Consider the following 17,686-nt stretch of genomic DNA (forward strand, 5'->3'; position numbering starts at 1 on the left):
ATCCTTGTTGAGGGAGCTGGGCTCTGCCCTCTGCAACAGCCATACACTTCCCCCTCTTCTATTCCCTCATCTACAAATTGGTCCATCCAGACCTCCGCTCCCTCCCTTAGTGACCACTTGTCCTTAGTGTACCTCCGCTCCTCCCCAGGCCAGGGTCCCAGCTTCCATTGCTTGGGCTGGGGATTCATGCTAGAATGATCAGTCACATTATCTCACAGACAAGAAATGTCACACATGAATCTACATAAAACTTTTTTTTTTTTTCCTCCTGGGACTTATTTTTCCTTGGTTCCTTATTTTGTCTCTCCTTGATTTCCTTCCTACTGCTTAGAGTTGTATCCATTCACCTTCCTTTATTCTTAACTTTCTCAGCCTGCGCCCATGAACGGCTTGAAGCACATGGTTTGGAGCTAGATCTGAGCACATGGGGCCAACAAGGAGAGAAGTAGGATTGAGTAGGAAATGAATGGGACGAGGGGGGAAGGAGGTCTGAATGAGACTGAAGAGGTATCTGACAGTGACAGGAGAATGGGAAAGGGACTGAGAAAGTAGGCATGAAAGAGAACAAGGGAAAGGAGATAGACTGAAGAGGATCTGAGGGGTGAGGAGAAGAGGCTGGGGAATGGGATTCTGAATGAGGTTAGACAATTTCTTGGAAACAAAGGAAAAAATGGAAAAGAGAAGGAGGAGGAACCAAAGAGAAAAATGAACATGTGGGGACGGAATGCCAAGAGAGAACCTGGAAATAGCGAGTCTAAATGCCACAGTCTTGGAGCCAAGGAGTCTGATGGGCTCTGGCAGAGAGCCGTGGTTTCCTTAGTATAACAACAAGGGGAAATCAGAGGGCTATTAAAACAGACTGTTCCATAGTTTTAAGTATATTGGGGGTTCCCAGTTCTTGGTGACCAAGAACTTAGAGCAGGTTTCCCTCCCTGCCCCACAAGCACTTCTTGAGTAACAGACTCTTGAACTTAAAGAGGAAACACAGTTTGGGAGCTACCTGCTAATCCCCTCTTAATTGAGATATTGAGGCCTACAGTAGGTCCTGCTTTATAATAGTGTAGCTGTATAAGGCCATGTACAGAGGGCAATCCAAGCTGAAACTTTCAATGCATACTTTACCCCAACAGTCTCCCTGTGGACTCCTAGGAAAGGATTCTCCACTGCCATCTGTACTGTGTGGTTATTTACACTTCTCCTGCCACGTTTGATGGGGTAGCATTTTAAACCCACTTTACATAGGTGTAAACAACTACCTAAGAGGCAAGGCAGTGAGAAATCAGGCCCACACTTGCTTACCAAAAGGTAGCTTGTATCTCTGACCCCTTTACTTGACCCTGAATCTAAAGGCAAGTGGTAGCACTTGCACGTTGAAAGGCCAGAAGAGAGAGGAGTGTAACAAAAAAAAAAAAAAAAATAGCAGTTAAGAGCATAAGAAAGCTTACATTAAGGAAGGCCACACCACCACAGAAAGGGAATGCCCAAAAAATTCAAAGCTATGTCATCTACGATTAATAGACCCTGAAGAGCGGTATGTTACTGCCCCTCCCCTCTCTTTATCCTAATCCTCTATTCATTTGGTGTATCATGATGAATCTGGTATTGGTATATTTATTGTATTTGGACAAAAAAAGTCAATAAAGTCAGGCCACACCTCTAATTTTAAATTGTCAATTTCTAATCTAGGCAGTTTAATAAAAAAAAAAAAATAAGAGTTGAAAGTTGCTTCGGGTTCTACACCTGGCCCTGAGTGCAATTTTGTGGTTTACAATCACGTTCCTTTAATTTTCAAAGTTCTTTTTTCTGCATGGAACACCTACAAACCATCAAGGGAAACTATAAACAATATAGTTAAGGTGATACAACTTGTTTGTTTAGACAAGCCTAAATATTACAAATTACACTTATAACCTCGTAGTGGGCCCCTACTCCCCAGTTCTTTACAAGGTTCTAAACATGCAGAACAAAAAGATATTAAACTGTACTGTGGCAAACAACTGTTACTCGTTCTTTTGGAAAATAATAGGTAATTTTCAAGGCAGTGTAATTGATTATAGTGTCCTGCACATCCATCACCATTAAAATGACTTAAGAACCCAGTACTCAGAAATGTTTCTGCAGATTTTCTTGGCATAGCTGAAAATCTGATGTGTAAGTTTCTATTCCTACACACATGCATTTGCAAAGGAAGCTCAGCACATAATTTGTTTCATGGTCTTAGGGTATGTCTATACTACCCGCCAGATTGGCAGGCAGCGATCATTCCAGCAGGTGTCGATTTATCACGTCTAGATGCAATAATTGACCACTGATCGCTCTCCTGTCGACTCCTGTACTCCACCAGAACGAGAGGCACAGGCAGAGTCCACGGGGAAGACACCACGGTAAGTAGATCTAAGTACATCGACTTCAGCTATTCATGTAACTGAAGTTGCATAACTTAGATCAATTCCTCCCCCGCCCCCAGTGTAGACCAGGCAAATCCCTAGATCTGCATGTGTCTACTGAGGAAAAGAGAAAAAAAAGGAGGGGGGGAGGAAGAGAAAAAAAAAAAACACATGAAAGGACATTTCACACCACACACTTCGTTAAAGAATAAAGAGCAGATTCCATCTGGATAATATACGTATGTCCTCAGTTAAGAACAAGGAAGTATTGGGTTTTTTTCTTCTGGGAATATGCTGCGTTAGTCATTGGGCACAATGAGGATCTGGGGCCTGTTTCAAAGTCAATGGGAGGCTTTCCATTGACCTCTCTTGGCTTTGAATCATCCCCTTAATGTAGGTGACTAATTGGATAGTGATCTTTACATATTTTTTAGGGCTGTCGAGCACTTAAAATTAATCGCGATTAATCGCACTGTTAATAATAGAATACCATTTAAATAAATATTTTTGGATGTTTTCTACTTTTTCAAATATATTGATTTCAATTACAGCACAGAATACTAAGTGTACAATGCTCACTATTTTTTATTACAAATATTTGCACTGTAAAAATAGTATTTTTCAATTCACCTCATACAAGTAACATAGCGCAATCTCTTTATCATGGAAGTTGAACTTACAAATATAGAATTATGTACAAAAAACCTGCATTCAAAAACAATGTAAAAATCTTTAGAACTTACAAGTCCACTCAGTCCTACTTCTTCTTCAGCCAATCGCTCAGACAAACAAGTTTGTTTAAATTTGCAGAAGATAATGCTCTCTGCTTCTCGTTTAGTGTCACCTGAAAGTGAGAACAGGCATTCACATGACACTGTTGTAGCCAGCGTCGTAAGATATTTACATACCAGACGCACTAAAGATTCATATGTCCCTTGATGCTTCAACCACCATTTCAGAGGACATGCGTCCATGCTGATGACTGGTTCTGCTTGATAACAATCCAAAGCAGTGCAGACTGATGCATGTTCATTTTCATCATCTGAGTCAGATGCCACCAGCTAAGGTTGATTTTCTTTTTTGGTGGTTTGTGTTCTGTAGTTTCCGCATCACAGCGTTGCTCTTTAACACTTATGAAAGCATGCTCCACACCTCATCCCTCTCAGATTTTGGAAGGCACTTCAGATTCTTAAATCTTGGGTCAAGTACTGTAGCTATCTTTAGAAATTTCACATTGGTATCTTCTTTGCATTTTGTCAAATTTGCAGTGAAAGTGTTCTTAAAAAGAAGATGTGCTGAGTCATCATCCAAGACTGCTATAACATGAAATATATGGCAGAATGTGGGTAAGACAGAGCAGTAGACATTGAACTCCTTGGTGGAGAATTGTGTCACAAATTTAATTAACACTTTTTTTTAAACAATCATCATCGGCATGGAAGCATGTCTTCTGAAATAATGGCTGAAGCATGAAGGGGCATGTGAATGTTTAGCGCATATGACACAAATATCTTGCAATGCCAGCTACAACAGTGCCGTGTGAATGCCTGTTCTCACTTTCAGGCGAGACTGTAAAAAAGAAGTAGGCAGCATTGTCTTCTGCAAGTGTAAATTAACTTGTTTCTCCTCACAATTGGCTGAACAAGAAGTAGGACTGAGTGGACTTATGATATCTAAAGTTTCACATTGTTTTGTTTTTGAGTGCAGTTATATAACAAAAAAACTACATTTAAAGTTGCACTTTCATGATAAAGCGATTGCACTACAGTACTTGTATGAGGTGAATTGAAAAGTGCTACTTTTGTTCGTAATTTTTAAGTGCAAATAGTTGTAAGCAAAAATATCATCAAGTGACCACTGTACACTTTGTATTCTGTGCTGTAATTGATAATGTAGAAAATCAAAAATATTTAATAAATTTCAGTTGGTATTTTATTAACAGTGTGATTAATCGTGATTAATTTTTTAATCGCATGAGTTAACTGATTAATTGGCAGCCCTAATATTTTATATATAGCATGTATAATAAAATGCACACAATAGAGTTTTATTTAAGAAATGCACACACATCTTTCCCAGGTGCTCTTTTCCCTAGCCAAGAATTTTAAGCTTTGCTGTCAAAGAAGGCACTGTAAACACCCAGGCATACCACTTTCCTAGGCCACCTGTTAGTTTTCGCTCTAGAAATATATCCTAGCTGGCATTTTACATGAAAAAAGCAGATTTTAGTTAGTTTGTACCATTCAATTGCTGAGTCACTGTTATTGATGTTACTGGCTCTGCTATGCTCAGATATCAAGCATAACACCCACAGAAAGGGTACTTTTATGGATGTGTAAGGATATGTTCATCAGCCTACTGATTTGAAGCAGACACCAAAAGCAGACTGGTTTGTGGTCCTGATGTTGCAAACATCCTAGCAATGAAGAGATCAAAGTTAAGATAAACCAAAAGTAACAATTATAACAACTTCTGCATGTCATCCTATATTAGGACAAAATGTAATTTCCAAATGTAATAGTAAAGCTATTTTATTAAAAATTTTCTAGATTTGTCCCTGGCATGCCTATCAGTGAAACATATTGTACAGTAACTGTAAAATTGGGAGGTAATTCATTGCTTGGGAAAGATGCAAGAATCTTGCCTCTAGCAAGAGTATTTTATAACTGCATTTTTGGATAATGTTTAAAAAAGGGTGTTTTTTTTAAAAATCCATGTATGGGACTCAGTGGGGTTTAAAAATGCCTTTTTTGGACCAGCCTTTATTTACACCCAAGATATGTAGTTAAATGTATCAGAACTTGTGCATAGTAGATCTGAATTTGTTTATTTATTTAGCAAAGCTTCAAGTTGAACACAAAAGCCAAGATAAATAAAACAAATTAAAGGAGATTTTGCCTTACTGGTAGGATACATTTAAAAGACTAACAGAAGATTAAAAATAAAATTCAAATACAAAAGAGCTTGGATAATTTTGCAAATTATAAGCAAAAAGATGGAAACTTAAAACATATGATAAAAGCAAAGTTAAGCAACTTTATTTTAAATCAGATTGGTTATTTTATAGATCTTTAAGAGCAATGTTCATACAGCATTCAGGACAGCACCTGTTCAATTGTTCTAAGAGGATGGAAAAGACAGACCTCTTTAATTGTTATGAATCCTAACAAAGTGTCTTGCATTTTCTCTTTCTATCAGTATTCGGAGGTATGAAGCAGAAGAATATAAAGGAAGAAGCAGTGGCCAAGTTGAATCCATGAGGAAAATTTAAAAAGTTGCAGAGGTTTAATAAAACCTAAACTGGAAATGGAGAAGTCGGAAGGCAAGCTAATAAGAACACAAAAGTCATTAATGATTTGCAGAGAGAAGATCAGGGCAGCAGTAAATGCAGGATGAGTTGATAAAAGAGCCAGAAATATTAAAGGGAACAAGATAGGCTTCTAGAAACATATTGGTAGGGAGAATAAAGGAAAAAAAAAAGAAAGAGAAAGTTGTCTGAGCAGGAAGAATCAGTCTGTGGAACTCATTGCCACAAAGTAGAATTAAGGCCAAGGGTTTAGCAGGGACAGGCTGGACGGGACATCTAGATAGATGACATCATCAAGAGTTAGAATAAGGATTCAAAGATGTTTTGTAAGGGCCATAAATCTTCATGCTTAGAACACAGGCTACTCTCTCACATTTCCCCCTATGTCAAATGCAAGGTCTCTTTCCCCTTTCAATGAAGCAGCTGGTACGGACCGTAGTCAGAGACAGAATACTGGACTACTTGGACCACTGGTCTGATCCAGGCTGACAATTCCTATATCCCACTGATATTAATAACTAAAATGGCCCAGAATCTGAACTCCCTTTCTAAATCTGTCTGCCGCAAGAAAAAATACCTTTCAGTTAGGAAGGAACAGTTATTGATATGCAACAGATAAGAGAATATTGGAAAATATGTTTATAATACATTTTCCTATATTCCCTTATCTGTTGCTTTCCAATATCCCTAGCTGTTGAAAGGTTTGTTCTTGCTGCAAAATCAGACTATGAGGGAGCTATCAAAACAGAAGCAAAGCAACGTATCAATTGCAGTATTAATTGTCACAAAGAGCAAAACCAAATGATCAACTACTAACCTGTAAGTCTAATTTCTATCACTGGTTTAAAAAAAATCTTAATGGAGAAAAATCAGTTATGCAGACAGGGTAAGCAACTCAGTTGGCATAAATTAGCCCACCTCTATCAACTTGAATGGGTCTGCACACATCTACATCAGGTGAGGAGCTGGTCTCTAGAGAATAAGGGAGTCATGAAAGTAGCAGAGGTTTGTAAAAGAATAAATACTAGACACATTTGATGGCTTTTGTATGTTACTACAAAAATTAGATCAGGATCTACTAATGCAGATTGCAACACGTGCATGGAATCCAAGTGAACGTATGATTTTAATTGCTTATAATTCCTTTATCATTTAGCTGATTGGACTCTGCGCAAGTGTTAGAAAAATCACAGCCTTGGCAGATAAAGGGAATGAAGAGGATGTAATTAGATTTCATAAAAGCATTTGATATTGAATTTTGTGAAATCTTGCCTGAAAGTTTGATTCAAATTGGTTTAGATAGGAACAATGTTTGGACTGAAAAGCTACAGATAAAGTATAGAGATAGACAGTTGAGGGGTGGGAGTGAGTGGGTATATATGTATCAAACTGAGGGGTGGGAGTGGGAATTGTGGCATTTCACACTGAAATCACATCTTATTTAAGATTATGAGAAGTAAATGGAACGTTAATGAAATTCACAGATGGTACTAAATTGGGAGGAATTACAAATATTAGTGTGGATGGAGAAACAAATACAGTAAGATTAGAAACATGGGGAAAATATGAGGTTTTTAAAGCAAGTCTCAGGTCAAACAGTTTAATTTTTGATTATACTAATTAAAAAAAACTGTCAATCAAACTTCTAGGGTGAAATCCTAGCCCCATTGACTTCAGTGGCAAAACTCCCATTGACTTCAATAGGACCCCAATTTAGCTCCTGAGTTTGTTTTCAGTTTTAGAATATAATATTCAAAAATGCCCGAGGGATTTAGGAGCTTCCCACCCATAGTTCCTTATCCAAATACTTAATGAAAGGCAACCAAGTAATCCAGTAGGTATCATATGAGTCTTTTCTACAATCAGTCAACTTCTCCTATAATTGCCAGAACAATCCCAGCCTTTGTATCCCAGCGATGGGCAGGTTCAGCTTTCACCATCATATGCTGTAACAAATCTGCCAGCTCATAGCATCATTGTAATCTATTATTTTCAGTTTCCCCTCTCTCTTACCCTATCCTAAGAGCATGTAAAGTAGACACCACCACCACCTGTTTCCCCAGCATTTTAAAACAATCTTTAGCACAAGTTATGCAGCTCAGTACAGGGGTATCTGTGTGAACTATAATGGCCTGTGATACACAGGTGGTCAGACTAGATCATATAATGATCCTTTCAGGCCTCAAACTCTATGAATAAATTAGTAACTTGATCCCTCAAACTTGTCATTTTAGGCGATTTTTCATAAGTATAGCAGGGACAATTTCCTTCTAAATTATACCCCACTTTCTACAATTATTTTCCCCCTACTAAACTTGGTCTTCTTTTAAAAGGAAAGTGTGCATTTTGTTCCAGATCCTTTAAATTAATATATATATATATATATCCTTTTTCATGTCTTACGCTTTATTCTGTGCAGCATGGCAATTATTAAAATATTTTTATTGATATTACAGTGCTCTATGCAATCTGACTTACATTTATTATGAAAATTGATTTTTAATCACAAAGCAGCTCAGGTTTATACCTTTTAATTACTTTTTGTCTTAGCATGAGGGTAAAGTGACCTTTATTTGCCAGAGGTAGGTTATGGATGTGCCTTGTTCTGATCACACTTTTTATGGTGTAATTCTACTGAGTTGAATGGAGGTATTCCTCATTTACACCTACATGCGAGCAGAACTAGGCTCTCTGGCCAATATTTTTGAATCTGGGTATTTGGGCACCTGAGTAGAAGCAGTCTAATTTTTCAGAGGTGCTAAGCAATCCCAAATCTGTTAGATTTATAGGATCTACAGGGGAGTGGCATCTTTTACAGTAACTTTTGTTGCCACATCCTTTGCACTGTATTGTCTCTTATTAGAAAATGGCTTTTAAAAGTGGTAGTTTTAAATGTTTGTGCGACACTGAAAATTGTGCTGGATTTTATAATATTGTACACTGAAGTGTCAGCATCAGTTTGCAGGGATCTGGCTGGGAATGAGGAGTTTAATCAACTTGCTTTTTCAGGTGCTGCTGGTGAAAGAGGTTCTAGACAATGAAGAGACCCATACTCAAGGCATCATTGTCAGGTCTGATCAAGTAGAAGAGCTGAGAGGGTTTTTCAGGCTCGTCTTGCTTTTTAATTACTTTATTAAAAGAATTTAGCTCAAGGAAGAAATCAAAGTCAAATAATGCAACATACTACTCCAAACAATGGGACAATTACTAAATAAAAACATAGGGTCAGTCAGTCATATGGCTTTAAAAACAAACACTAGCTCCACACCATTTTCTTTCAAGCTACTGTAAATGAAATCTTCTCCAGAGTGCCTCAAACTTCATCTTCTCTATTTCCCAGAAGCAAGATCCTTCCTCCATGTCCCCACCTCCCCATGCATGGAAGTGAGTGGGCAGAGTTGGCGGGTGGAAGAGGATTGGTTGCTAAGAATGATCCTGAGCAAACTCTTACAAGCCCTTCTGTGACTAATGAAACCAGAAAGAAAAGGAGTACTTGTGGCACCTTAGAGACTAACCAATTTATTTGAGCATGAGCTTTCGTGAGCTACAGCTCACTTCTGTAGCTCACGAAAGCTCATGCTCAAATAAATTGGTTAGTCTCTAAGGTGCCACAAGTACTCCTTTTCTTTTTGCGAATACAGACTAACACGGCTGTTCCTCTGAAACTAATAAAACCAGATGTCTCCAAAAATGTATTACAACCCAAGTTGTTGTTAAGAAATAATTCCCTTTGATCCCCATGCTTCCTTCTGAAATGTGGCGCTGGGAGAAGCAAAGGTGGGGGGGGGGGGGGGGAGGAGGGGAATTGTTGCAAAGGCCCTAAAACCAGACACAGGAAAGCCTGCAGAATCCTCTCTGTAAGACCTGTGTGTACTTCAGGCTTTGTGGGGAATAGGTGGAGGGTGAGGGGTGCTGAGCCACCTCTCTCCAGAATGTATTTCCCCTAGAAAGCAAAGGGATTCCTGTATGAAAATCTATGAGGATAACAATCCTCTTGGAGCTGGGTGATGCAGGGCCTATACTGCCAGGGACAAAGCTCTGCAATTAGCACATAGGGAGCTGTGTCTCTTCCTGGATGACCTAAGATTCAGGGGCTGGAGCTTTAACCTTCTCAAAGGGTTGTGGGTTCCATGGAGGTTGAAGACTGCAAAACCCTGCCCCCTCCCCACTTGTTTTCCCAGCCATTTCCCCCTCCAACAGGCCTCTTTCTGAGTTTAGACCCAAATTGAAACCTTAGTGCTTTTCATGAGTAACTAGGCTGGGCACTGGGGAGACATATGGGAGGCAAGGCATTTTCTCCTAGTCCTGCAGGCCACATAACCTCTGCAGAGTTGCTTCATGGCTTTGACTGCAGCCCCAGAAACCACATCAGCTCCACTGTGTCCTCCTCAAAATGGTCTCTCCTGTGTGTGTGCGCGTGGGGGCGGGAAGGAAATAGGGAAATCCAAGCAGCAGTGCATCTTCTGACCCCATCCTGGTATGCTGGAGTACAGAGATCCACTTTCTGCATAGCCCGTCTATTCCTGTTCACCCCAGCCCTTGTGCAGCAGAACTGCTCCAGGTTTGGTGGCTGCAGCGGGGGGAGATGGAGGCAGGGTTTTTCCCCTTCACACTTAGATTGGGCTTCATGCAGCACAATTAAAATGCTCCGTACAATTTGATTATATCCATTGAAGATTTAGGACTGGAATTTTTGAAGGGACCAAAGAGAGCTAGGCCCCCAACTCCCACTGACAATCGATAGGAATTGAACACCTAACTTCTTTTGGTGCCTTTGAAAATCCCCGCTACATTTTGAACTTACACTACAGACCTTGTGTAACAGGCCAGTTGTTCACCAACTTCATCTCCATGCATCTGATTTACATTATTAGCCCCAATGTGTAATGCTGTATCAGTAAGACACTACAGTTAGGATTTGGGAGGGGATTACACATGTATCTTTCCTAATTAAGTTTGAAAATACAAGTTGGGTCCTCAAATAACCACCACAATGTGCTGGATCCCCAGCTGGTGTAAACAATATAACTCCATTCATGCCAACACAGCTTTGCAAGTGTACATCTGCTGAGGATGTGGCACATCAAAAACCAAACACTAGCTTTATATACAAAACTAGGATCATCAACATTAAATACACTTCTCACCTATATTCAAAATGGGTTGCAAAATAATTCACAGCATCTCTCTCCTTATAATGATGAGCATGTTGCTTCAGGAGACAAATCAGAGCATAATTTTCCCTTCTGATATTAAGAATAAAAATGGAAACCATGCTAGATCTTAAACTCCTCCAACCAGTATTTCTCAGTGGCTGTAAAATTTGCTCAGCTTGCAGAAGTATCTGAACAAATGGCACTACGGGCAAGTGTTTCTAGACAGCATTAGTCAATAGACTATGAATTTTATTAAGTTATATTTTTACAAAGAGCCATACAGAGCTCAGTGTTATTGTCCTAATGCAGGCAAAACTCCACTTGCAGCACTGGGCCAATCCCCAATGAAGTCAGTGAAGGCTTCTCAACTAGATTGGCCCCATAAAGACTAACTAAAACATACATAATGTATTAGTGAATATGCTGCTCTTGTCAGCAGCAGAGGATTTGCTGAGCTGCTTCAGAATTGGCTCAGCCCCCCCACCCCAGTCATGCAACTGGCTCTTCTAACATGGAACCTTGCATCTGGTGCAGTGCAACTTCTCCTGGGCTCAGGGGTCTAAACTATCAAATTCGACAGTCAGATTAAGGATTCAGTAAGCAAAGCTAAAAAATGGGAATTATATTTAAAAAAAGAAAAGACCATCAGCAGCTTAGCTATCAATGTATGTGCCCTGCCCATAAGTTCTTAATGTAGCAAACTTGTATGAGTTAAATATTCACCAAGTATTCATTTCATGGAATGAAATTATTCCCAATGCACATTAACTGACAGTTACCGAAACACTAAAATCAGATTAGCTGCTGTATCTTACAAAAGAAATCATTGCTGCAAGCACAAATTGCATGAGCGTTAAAAAGCTCAAAAGGTTGTTCAAATAGTAGACAATTTTAAGCAAAGGTAATAAAATATAGCCACTTGCATTATTCATTCATGGGAAAAAAGCTGGGAGTTCAGGCAGTGTTTCAGCTACATGTCAGTAGCTGAACCAGCCTATAATATCCTGTCTTTTGTGGATTGTTCCTATGATCTTTATTATAGATCTGTTTCATGTAGTAATCCTTTTAGTGCAGTGAGGACCTGATCCGAAGCCCACTAAGTCAGTGAAAAGGCCACCACCAATTTTAAGAGGCTCTGAATCAGGCCTTGAGAGCCCTTCTTCTCAGATTTGGCACAGATCCATCCAGTCATGCAAGGTACAGCACGTTTAGGATTCCAAGTGCAGATCCACAAAGGTATCTAGGCTTCTAATGTCCAGGGCCCAAGCCCTTCTAACAAGCCAGGAGAAACACCAAAAAAGGTGGACAACTGACATAGTTCTGCTAACAAAGGGGAGAGTTTTGCTGGGAAGAGTCTGCTTTTAAATCTTAACGTATGCATCTTTCTTGTGTTCTCATTTTCTCTGTCAGATCTCATGCACATTTCACCTTTTCTTTGGCTCTCCTTGCCAGTTACTATAATTAGAGTCTTTACAATTTCCAATACTAGCTTAAAAGCTCATAAGCATGATTTTTTGTTCTGATCCCTTTCTTTAAAAGATTTCTACTTGTTCTTTTAATCATTTTTTTGGTATTCTGACCACTTAAAGATAATCTCTCAATTAAAAAAAACAAAACAAAACAGCCAGCCAGGGGGTAAGGAATATTGATATTTATTGTTTGCTCAATAGCCCAACACCACTTTAGGCCATTGAAAAAAACAAATTGGTTCATGCACCGAGGATCTTCTAACCTCATTTCAACAACAGCAACACTGGGTTGTAAGCTTTTTGGGGCAGAGCATGTCTTTTTGTTCTGTTTTGTACAGCACCAAGTACCTGGTCATGATTGGGGCTCCAGTTTCAGGAATAGGCCACATCTGCTATGTTACTTCAGTGTTTTTAAAGTCATAAATATTAATCCTGATTTGTGCTCCATTTCCTCACTTCAAACCAGTATACTTAGGTTTAATACAGTATTAACAGAATGATGGACTGCCATATGGGAGGCCGAGGTTTGAGCGCAACCATGGGACACTTGACTAGTGGGGGAAAGAAGGTGGATTTCATGGTAGAAAGTCTTGGGGTCTGCTCCTCAATGGATGTTTAGCTGTTGACATAATTGACAGCATGATTTCACGCATGGTGATTTGGTTACTCCACTCACATCCAGCAATACCTGCTAGTTAACGTATGGAGGCGGACATTTGTAGTAGGCCTGCTTGATGTTTTTAAAGCTGCTGTTGCTCCCCCCTCACAAATTACCACTGAAGTTTTAAAACTCAACCAAAAATATAAAGAGAAGGAGGGGCAATGTTCTACAACAACATTTTCCAGAAAAATTAGGGATAATAAATGAAGAATTAAAGTAACCAAACCAGGGGGGATGTGCAAGAGAGAAGGAAGACAGGTGCAGAAAATTAGCTAGCTCCTGAAAGTACTGTTTTATTTAGTCTGAAATACAGTAGCCTTAACTTTAAGGCTAGAGACAGAGAGCCCATCCCCCACTCTAAATCTCAGCTTCCACAGTTGTCTCTCCAGAGAAAGTATCCAGTAGCACCGCGCTAAGACAGACATTGTTTATTCAGGATTCAATCATCACTTCGTGCTCTAGATCATCAGAGCAGGCAGCACATTGCTGTATTATCACGGGCACAAGATGGACTTGGAGAGTCATAGCTTCCCTTCCACTGTTCTGTGGAGGAAGTAGTCTAGCCTGGACTCATCACAACAGGGACTCCCCAATGCTTCTGAACACACTGGGTGTGTAGGGCATGGAGTGCAGTCAAGAGTCCGTGGACAGGCTTTACTGTGACATCTGCTACTCTCCATGTGTGATACTGTACACTAGTGCGGGGGAGTAAGGAGGGGACTTATATCTGCTTATTCCTTGCACTGGCTGGACCACAATCTGTCCCTTATGTTATTTACATTTATTGTTAAAATAGTTAAAGAACGCCATACAGAAGCTCTGAGAATCATTACGCTTACAAAGAACCCCCCCCCCCCCAAAAGCATAAATATGAATATACAAATGTATTTACTTTGCCACCCAGCAACCTTAAGTAATGGGCTGGAGACAACACTTTACCTAAGCCAGCTGAAACTAATTCCAAAAAGCCTCTCATACCAAGTCATACACAGTAGCATAGGCTCAACCTTCCCCCACAAACACAGTCTACCAAATAGCTGTGGGCATTAGAAAATAATCAAGTTTGTTTGATTGTGAACCAGAACATAGAAATACCTCAGACCAGGCGCTCCGTTCACCGTTAGGACCGGGCCTCCTCCTGGTCACTCACAAGGTTAATGCCTCTTCCTGCAATTGTACACGCTCTCTCCGGGTCTGCAGCCCCCCCCTTTTACTCCATGAGCTGCTGCCACCTTTTCGTGACTCACCCTCCAGCCAGGTTATTATATGCATTTTCCCCTTCTGGAGTATCAAAGCCATTCCTTGCTAGCAGTCTTAGACCATCTCCCATTTACTGCCTTGTGATGCCATTCCCTCAGTGGTTGGCAAGGGAACCCAGGAATATCCTTTACTCTGCATTCTTGCACAGGGACCCTCTTGCCAGCAGAGAAGGTTTATTTCCTTTTAGACCTTACCTAAGCCCTTGCCTACCTTACTAGCTCCCACCCTGCAGTTGTCAGCCCAAATACACCTCCCCTCCCCCAGAGCATGACTACAAACTTTCCCAGCAGCCCCCTTCTGCTTCCAATTTCCTGTCTTTATAGTCCCAGCCCAGCTCATTTCACCTCAGCTGGGCTTCCTAAATCAGGAGATTGTGTGGCCACCTGATTTCCCTCAGCTATGGCTTGTTGAATTAATTATCCCCCTTCTCACTCTGCAGTAAATCTTTCTGAGCAAGTGTGCAGGTGAACACTCCCTTTATTATTTCAGCCAACTGTAAAATCAGAACAGGACTCTTTCTGTTCTGTAGCCTGACTGAATGTTGTCTTGTCAAGATCCCAATTTGTTGACTGTTGCTTTTGCCTATTTGCTTTCTGTTTGTTCTTGGTTTTCTTTTGTATTGATATTGCAATTTGCCTTTCCACCTTTCACCTACTTACATTTTAGTGATTTCTCTTCTCCTGTTCTCGTATTTATATTTAATATCTGCATTTGTGTCCATGCTTAAACATGTAGCTTAGATATTTTATCAGTTTAGTAGAACTCAAACCAACTACGTTTGGGCTCCGATGACAGTATTCCTTTTGTCAATGAAGCGGTAGGGCTACCTTTAGATTACATAAAATTGGAAAAATATAATACCAGGTTGCTTGTAACTTTACCGTGTGTTAGAAGATTGCACTTACATTTTTCAAGTAGCAGAGTACTACAAAGATTCTGGCAGAAAGCCTTATTTTTTTCTTTAATAATATATTAATGTAAAGGCAGTACACATAATCTAAGGAAACAGTACTGCGGTGACTGAGAGAAACCTGGGGACTGAGTCTGTGCTGCACCTCTTTTAAAGACGACCTGGAGAGGTGCAGCCCAAAGGGGGTGGGGCAAGGCTGCCTTTAAGTGCCTTTGCAGCTGTTTGATGCTGGGTTGCTGCAGGTGGGTCCCCTGGCTGAAAGTGGAGTAGTCAGCTCAGCTACTCTTCTTTGAACTACCCCTTCCTGAGGATACAGCAGCAGAGACTTCCTCCTAACAGCTTAGACTACAGGGACTCTCCTCCCACCCATTTATGCCCCCTCCCCTCTATGGCCCCCGCTCTACACTGGAGCTTGTGAGGGGACCTGCCTAAAGCTGTTCTATGCAACTGGCTAAAAGGTATTTATAGCCCTTGTACAACGCAGCACTGTATACAGGGACCATAGCAGGAGGAAGAAAGCACCTGCTAGCCAGCAAGTCTTTTATACTCTACATAATCAATATAAGGTAGTTCATATATTATAGGTAATAGTAACCAAAAAATTACAGCAGTAGTGGAACCAACTCTGGTTGACCTTATTAATACTACTAAGGACTGATGCTGCATGTTCGTGTGCACGAGCTGAACTTTAATACTGCAAATAATTCATTGGAGTCAATGGGACTATTCATAGTAGCAAAGTTAAGCACATGAATAAGTATTTGCAGGATGGGCCCTCACTCCAACATCTTATGTCAAGCAATAAAACCACAGCATACAAATTAGTTGGGGAGGAAGGGTCATGGGTGGTTGAGATACTTCTGATGTTACAATGATCCCAAGAGTGACCTGGGCTATTAATCTGTCTCTATTTGTACTCTATTAATAACTTAGTTTAATAGAATCTGATTTCTTTACATGTAGTCTATGCATGAGATTGCACTGAGCTTGAAGTATCTGGAGAGTACAGTGTTGTCAACTCAAAAACAAGAAGGAGTCCGGTGGCACCTTAGGATTAGTGTTGTCAATTCACACAATTTTACCACTAGTTTTGTGATATTTGATGTTTTACTTACAGCTCCAGCAACTGAAGACAAAAGACTGCATGAGAATCACATCTGTCATTATATCAAAAGTAAGATTCTAGCCCTCCTTGCTGTGTAGACAAGCTTGAAAACAAACCCTAAAGGCTCAAAAATGAGAAGGTAAATTACCCCCTACCCATATTTATTCTTTATTTAAATCTTATAATATTGGGACTCTTGATTTTTGACAGTTTGGGCTTCACAATTCTGAGAATGTTACTCCATTATCAAAATAATTTGGGCTTAAAAAAAAGTTTGACAGTGGGTGCTAAGTTTCTTAAAGGGCTGATTTAAAAACTAATTCTAACCTATGAATGAATTTACTTATTCTCAGAAAATTTATTTGATACCTCAGACAGTAAGTGCTGTAACTTTGCTGCATTCTTCATAGATAATAAAAAGAGTTAGAATCACAGCTTTCAATACAGAAACTCAGCTCAGTTTTCACAATAGAGCTGCAAATGGTGCCTCCATTCTAAATGTTAGAAATGGTACTGTACAAATCTATATTAGAAAGACAGAAATGGGACCAGCAGGGTGAACTTTCATTTTCCTTACCCAGGCCCCCAAAGAAAGTGCTTTGCCTGAAACATTTCAGACAATGCCTTCCATATAGGCACTGCACTTTTCCACAATTGCTTCTCCGACAATAAGATGTATGTGAGGCTCCTTCCTTTTCAGTTTAGCCAGTAGATAATGCAAGTTGTGTAATAAATAGAACTGTGCCAAGTTGGTAAGTTGATGGCAGCTAAATTGTTTTATAAAGTGAAGACATTCTTTTTTTCCTGCAGACAGAAAGATTTCTCTGCCCTATTTTATCTCACAGCCAAGACAAAAAATTTCATTAGAAAAATTTCTTTGTTCGGTACAATAGAATCTTTGCTTTCCAAAGGCTTCCAGGGACATATGAAAACTTACTAAAAATAGAGGTTGGAATAATTGGTCCTGAATTTAGTTTCAGCCCTATGAAGCTTTGATGTTCTGCAGCAGGGAAGCTGACCTGTGCGGAGCAGAGGAGCTCTCCAGGAGCGAGGGTTCAGTCAGTTAATCAGAGTGTAGGGAAATCCAAGGTTAGACTCTATTTAAATAATAAATTATCAGATATAATATAATACAATGGGGAAGTTGCTGTGTTTGAGGTGCTTCCCTTTAGAAGTCCTGACCTCTTTTCTTGTGGCTCAGGGTGGGGTGGGAGGGATATAAGACTTACATAGCTGGTTAACAAGTGGTGCACCACGCTATCTGGCCTGGAGGATGTTTGGGCCTGGCCTTTGAGAGGAGCAGAGAGGTTCCTTCTTTGGGGGCCAACACCAGAGAGGTGCCAAGGAAAGAGTTGGGGGAGTATGTCAAAATTACCTCCCTCAAGGCTAGTCTTAACACTTACACTGGATATTTTGGAAAAAATTTACTTT

Source organism: Caretta caretta, chromosome 17 (assembly GCF_965140235.1).
Source record: "Caretta caretta isolate rCarCar2 chromosome 17, rCarCar1.hap1, whole genome shotgun sequence".
Taxonomy (NCBI): Eukaryota; Metazoa; Chordata; order Testudines; family Cheloniidae; genus Caretta; species Caretta caretta.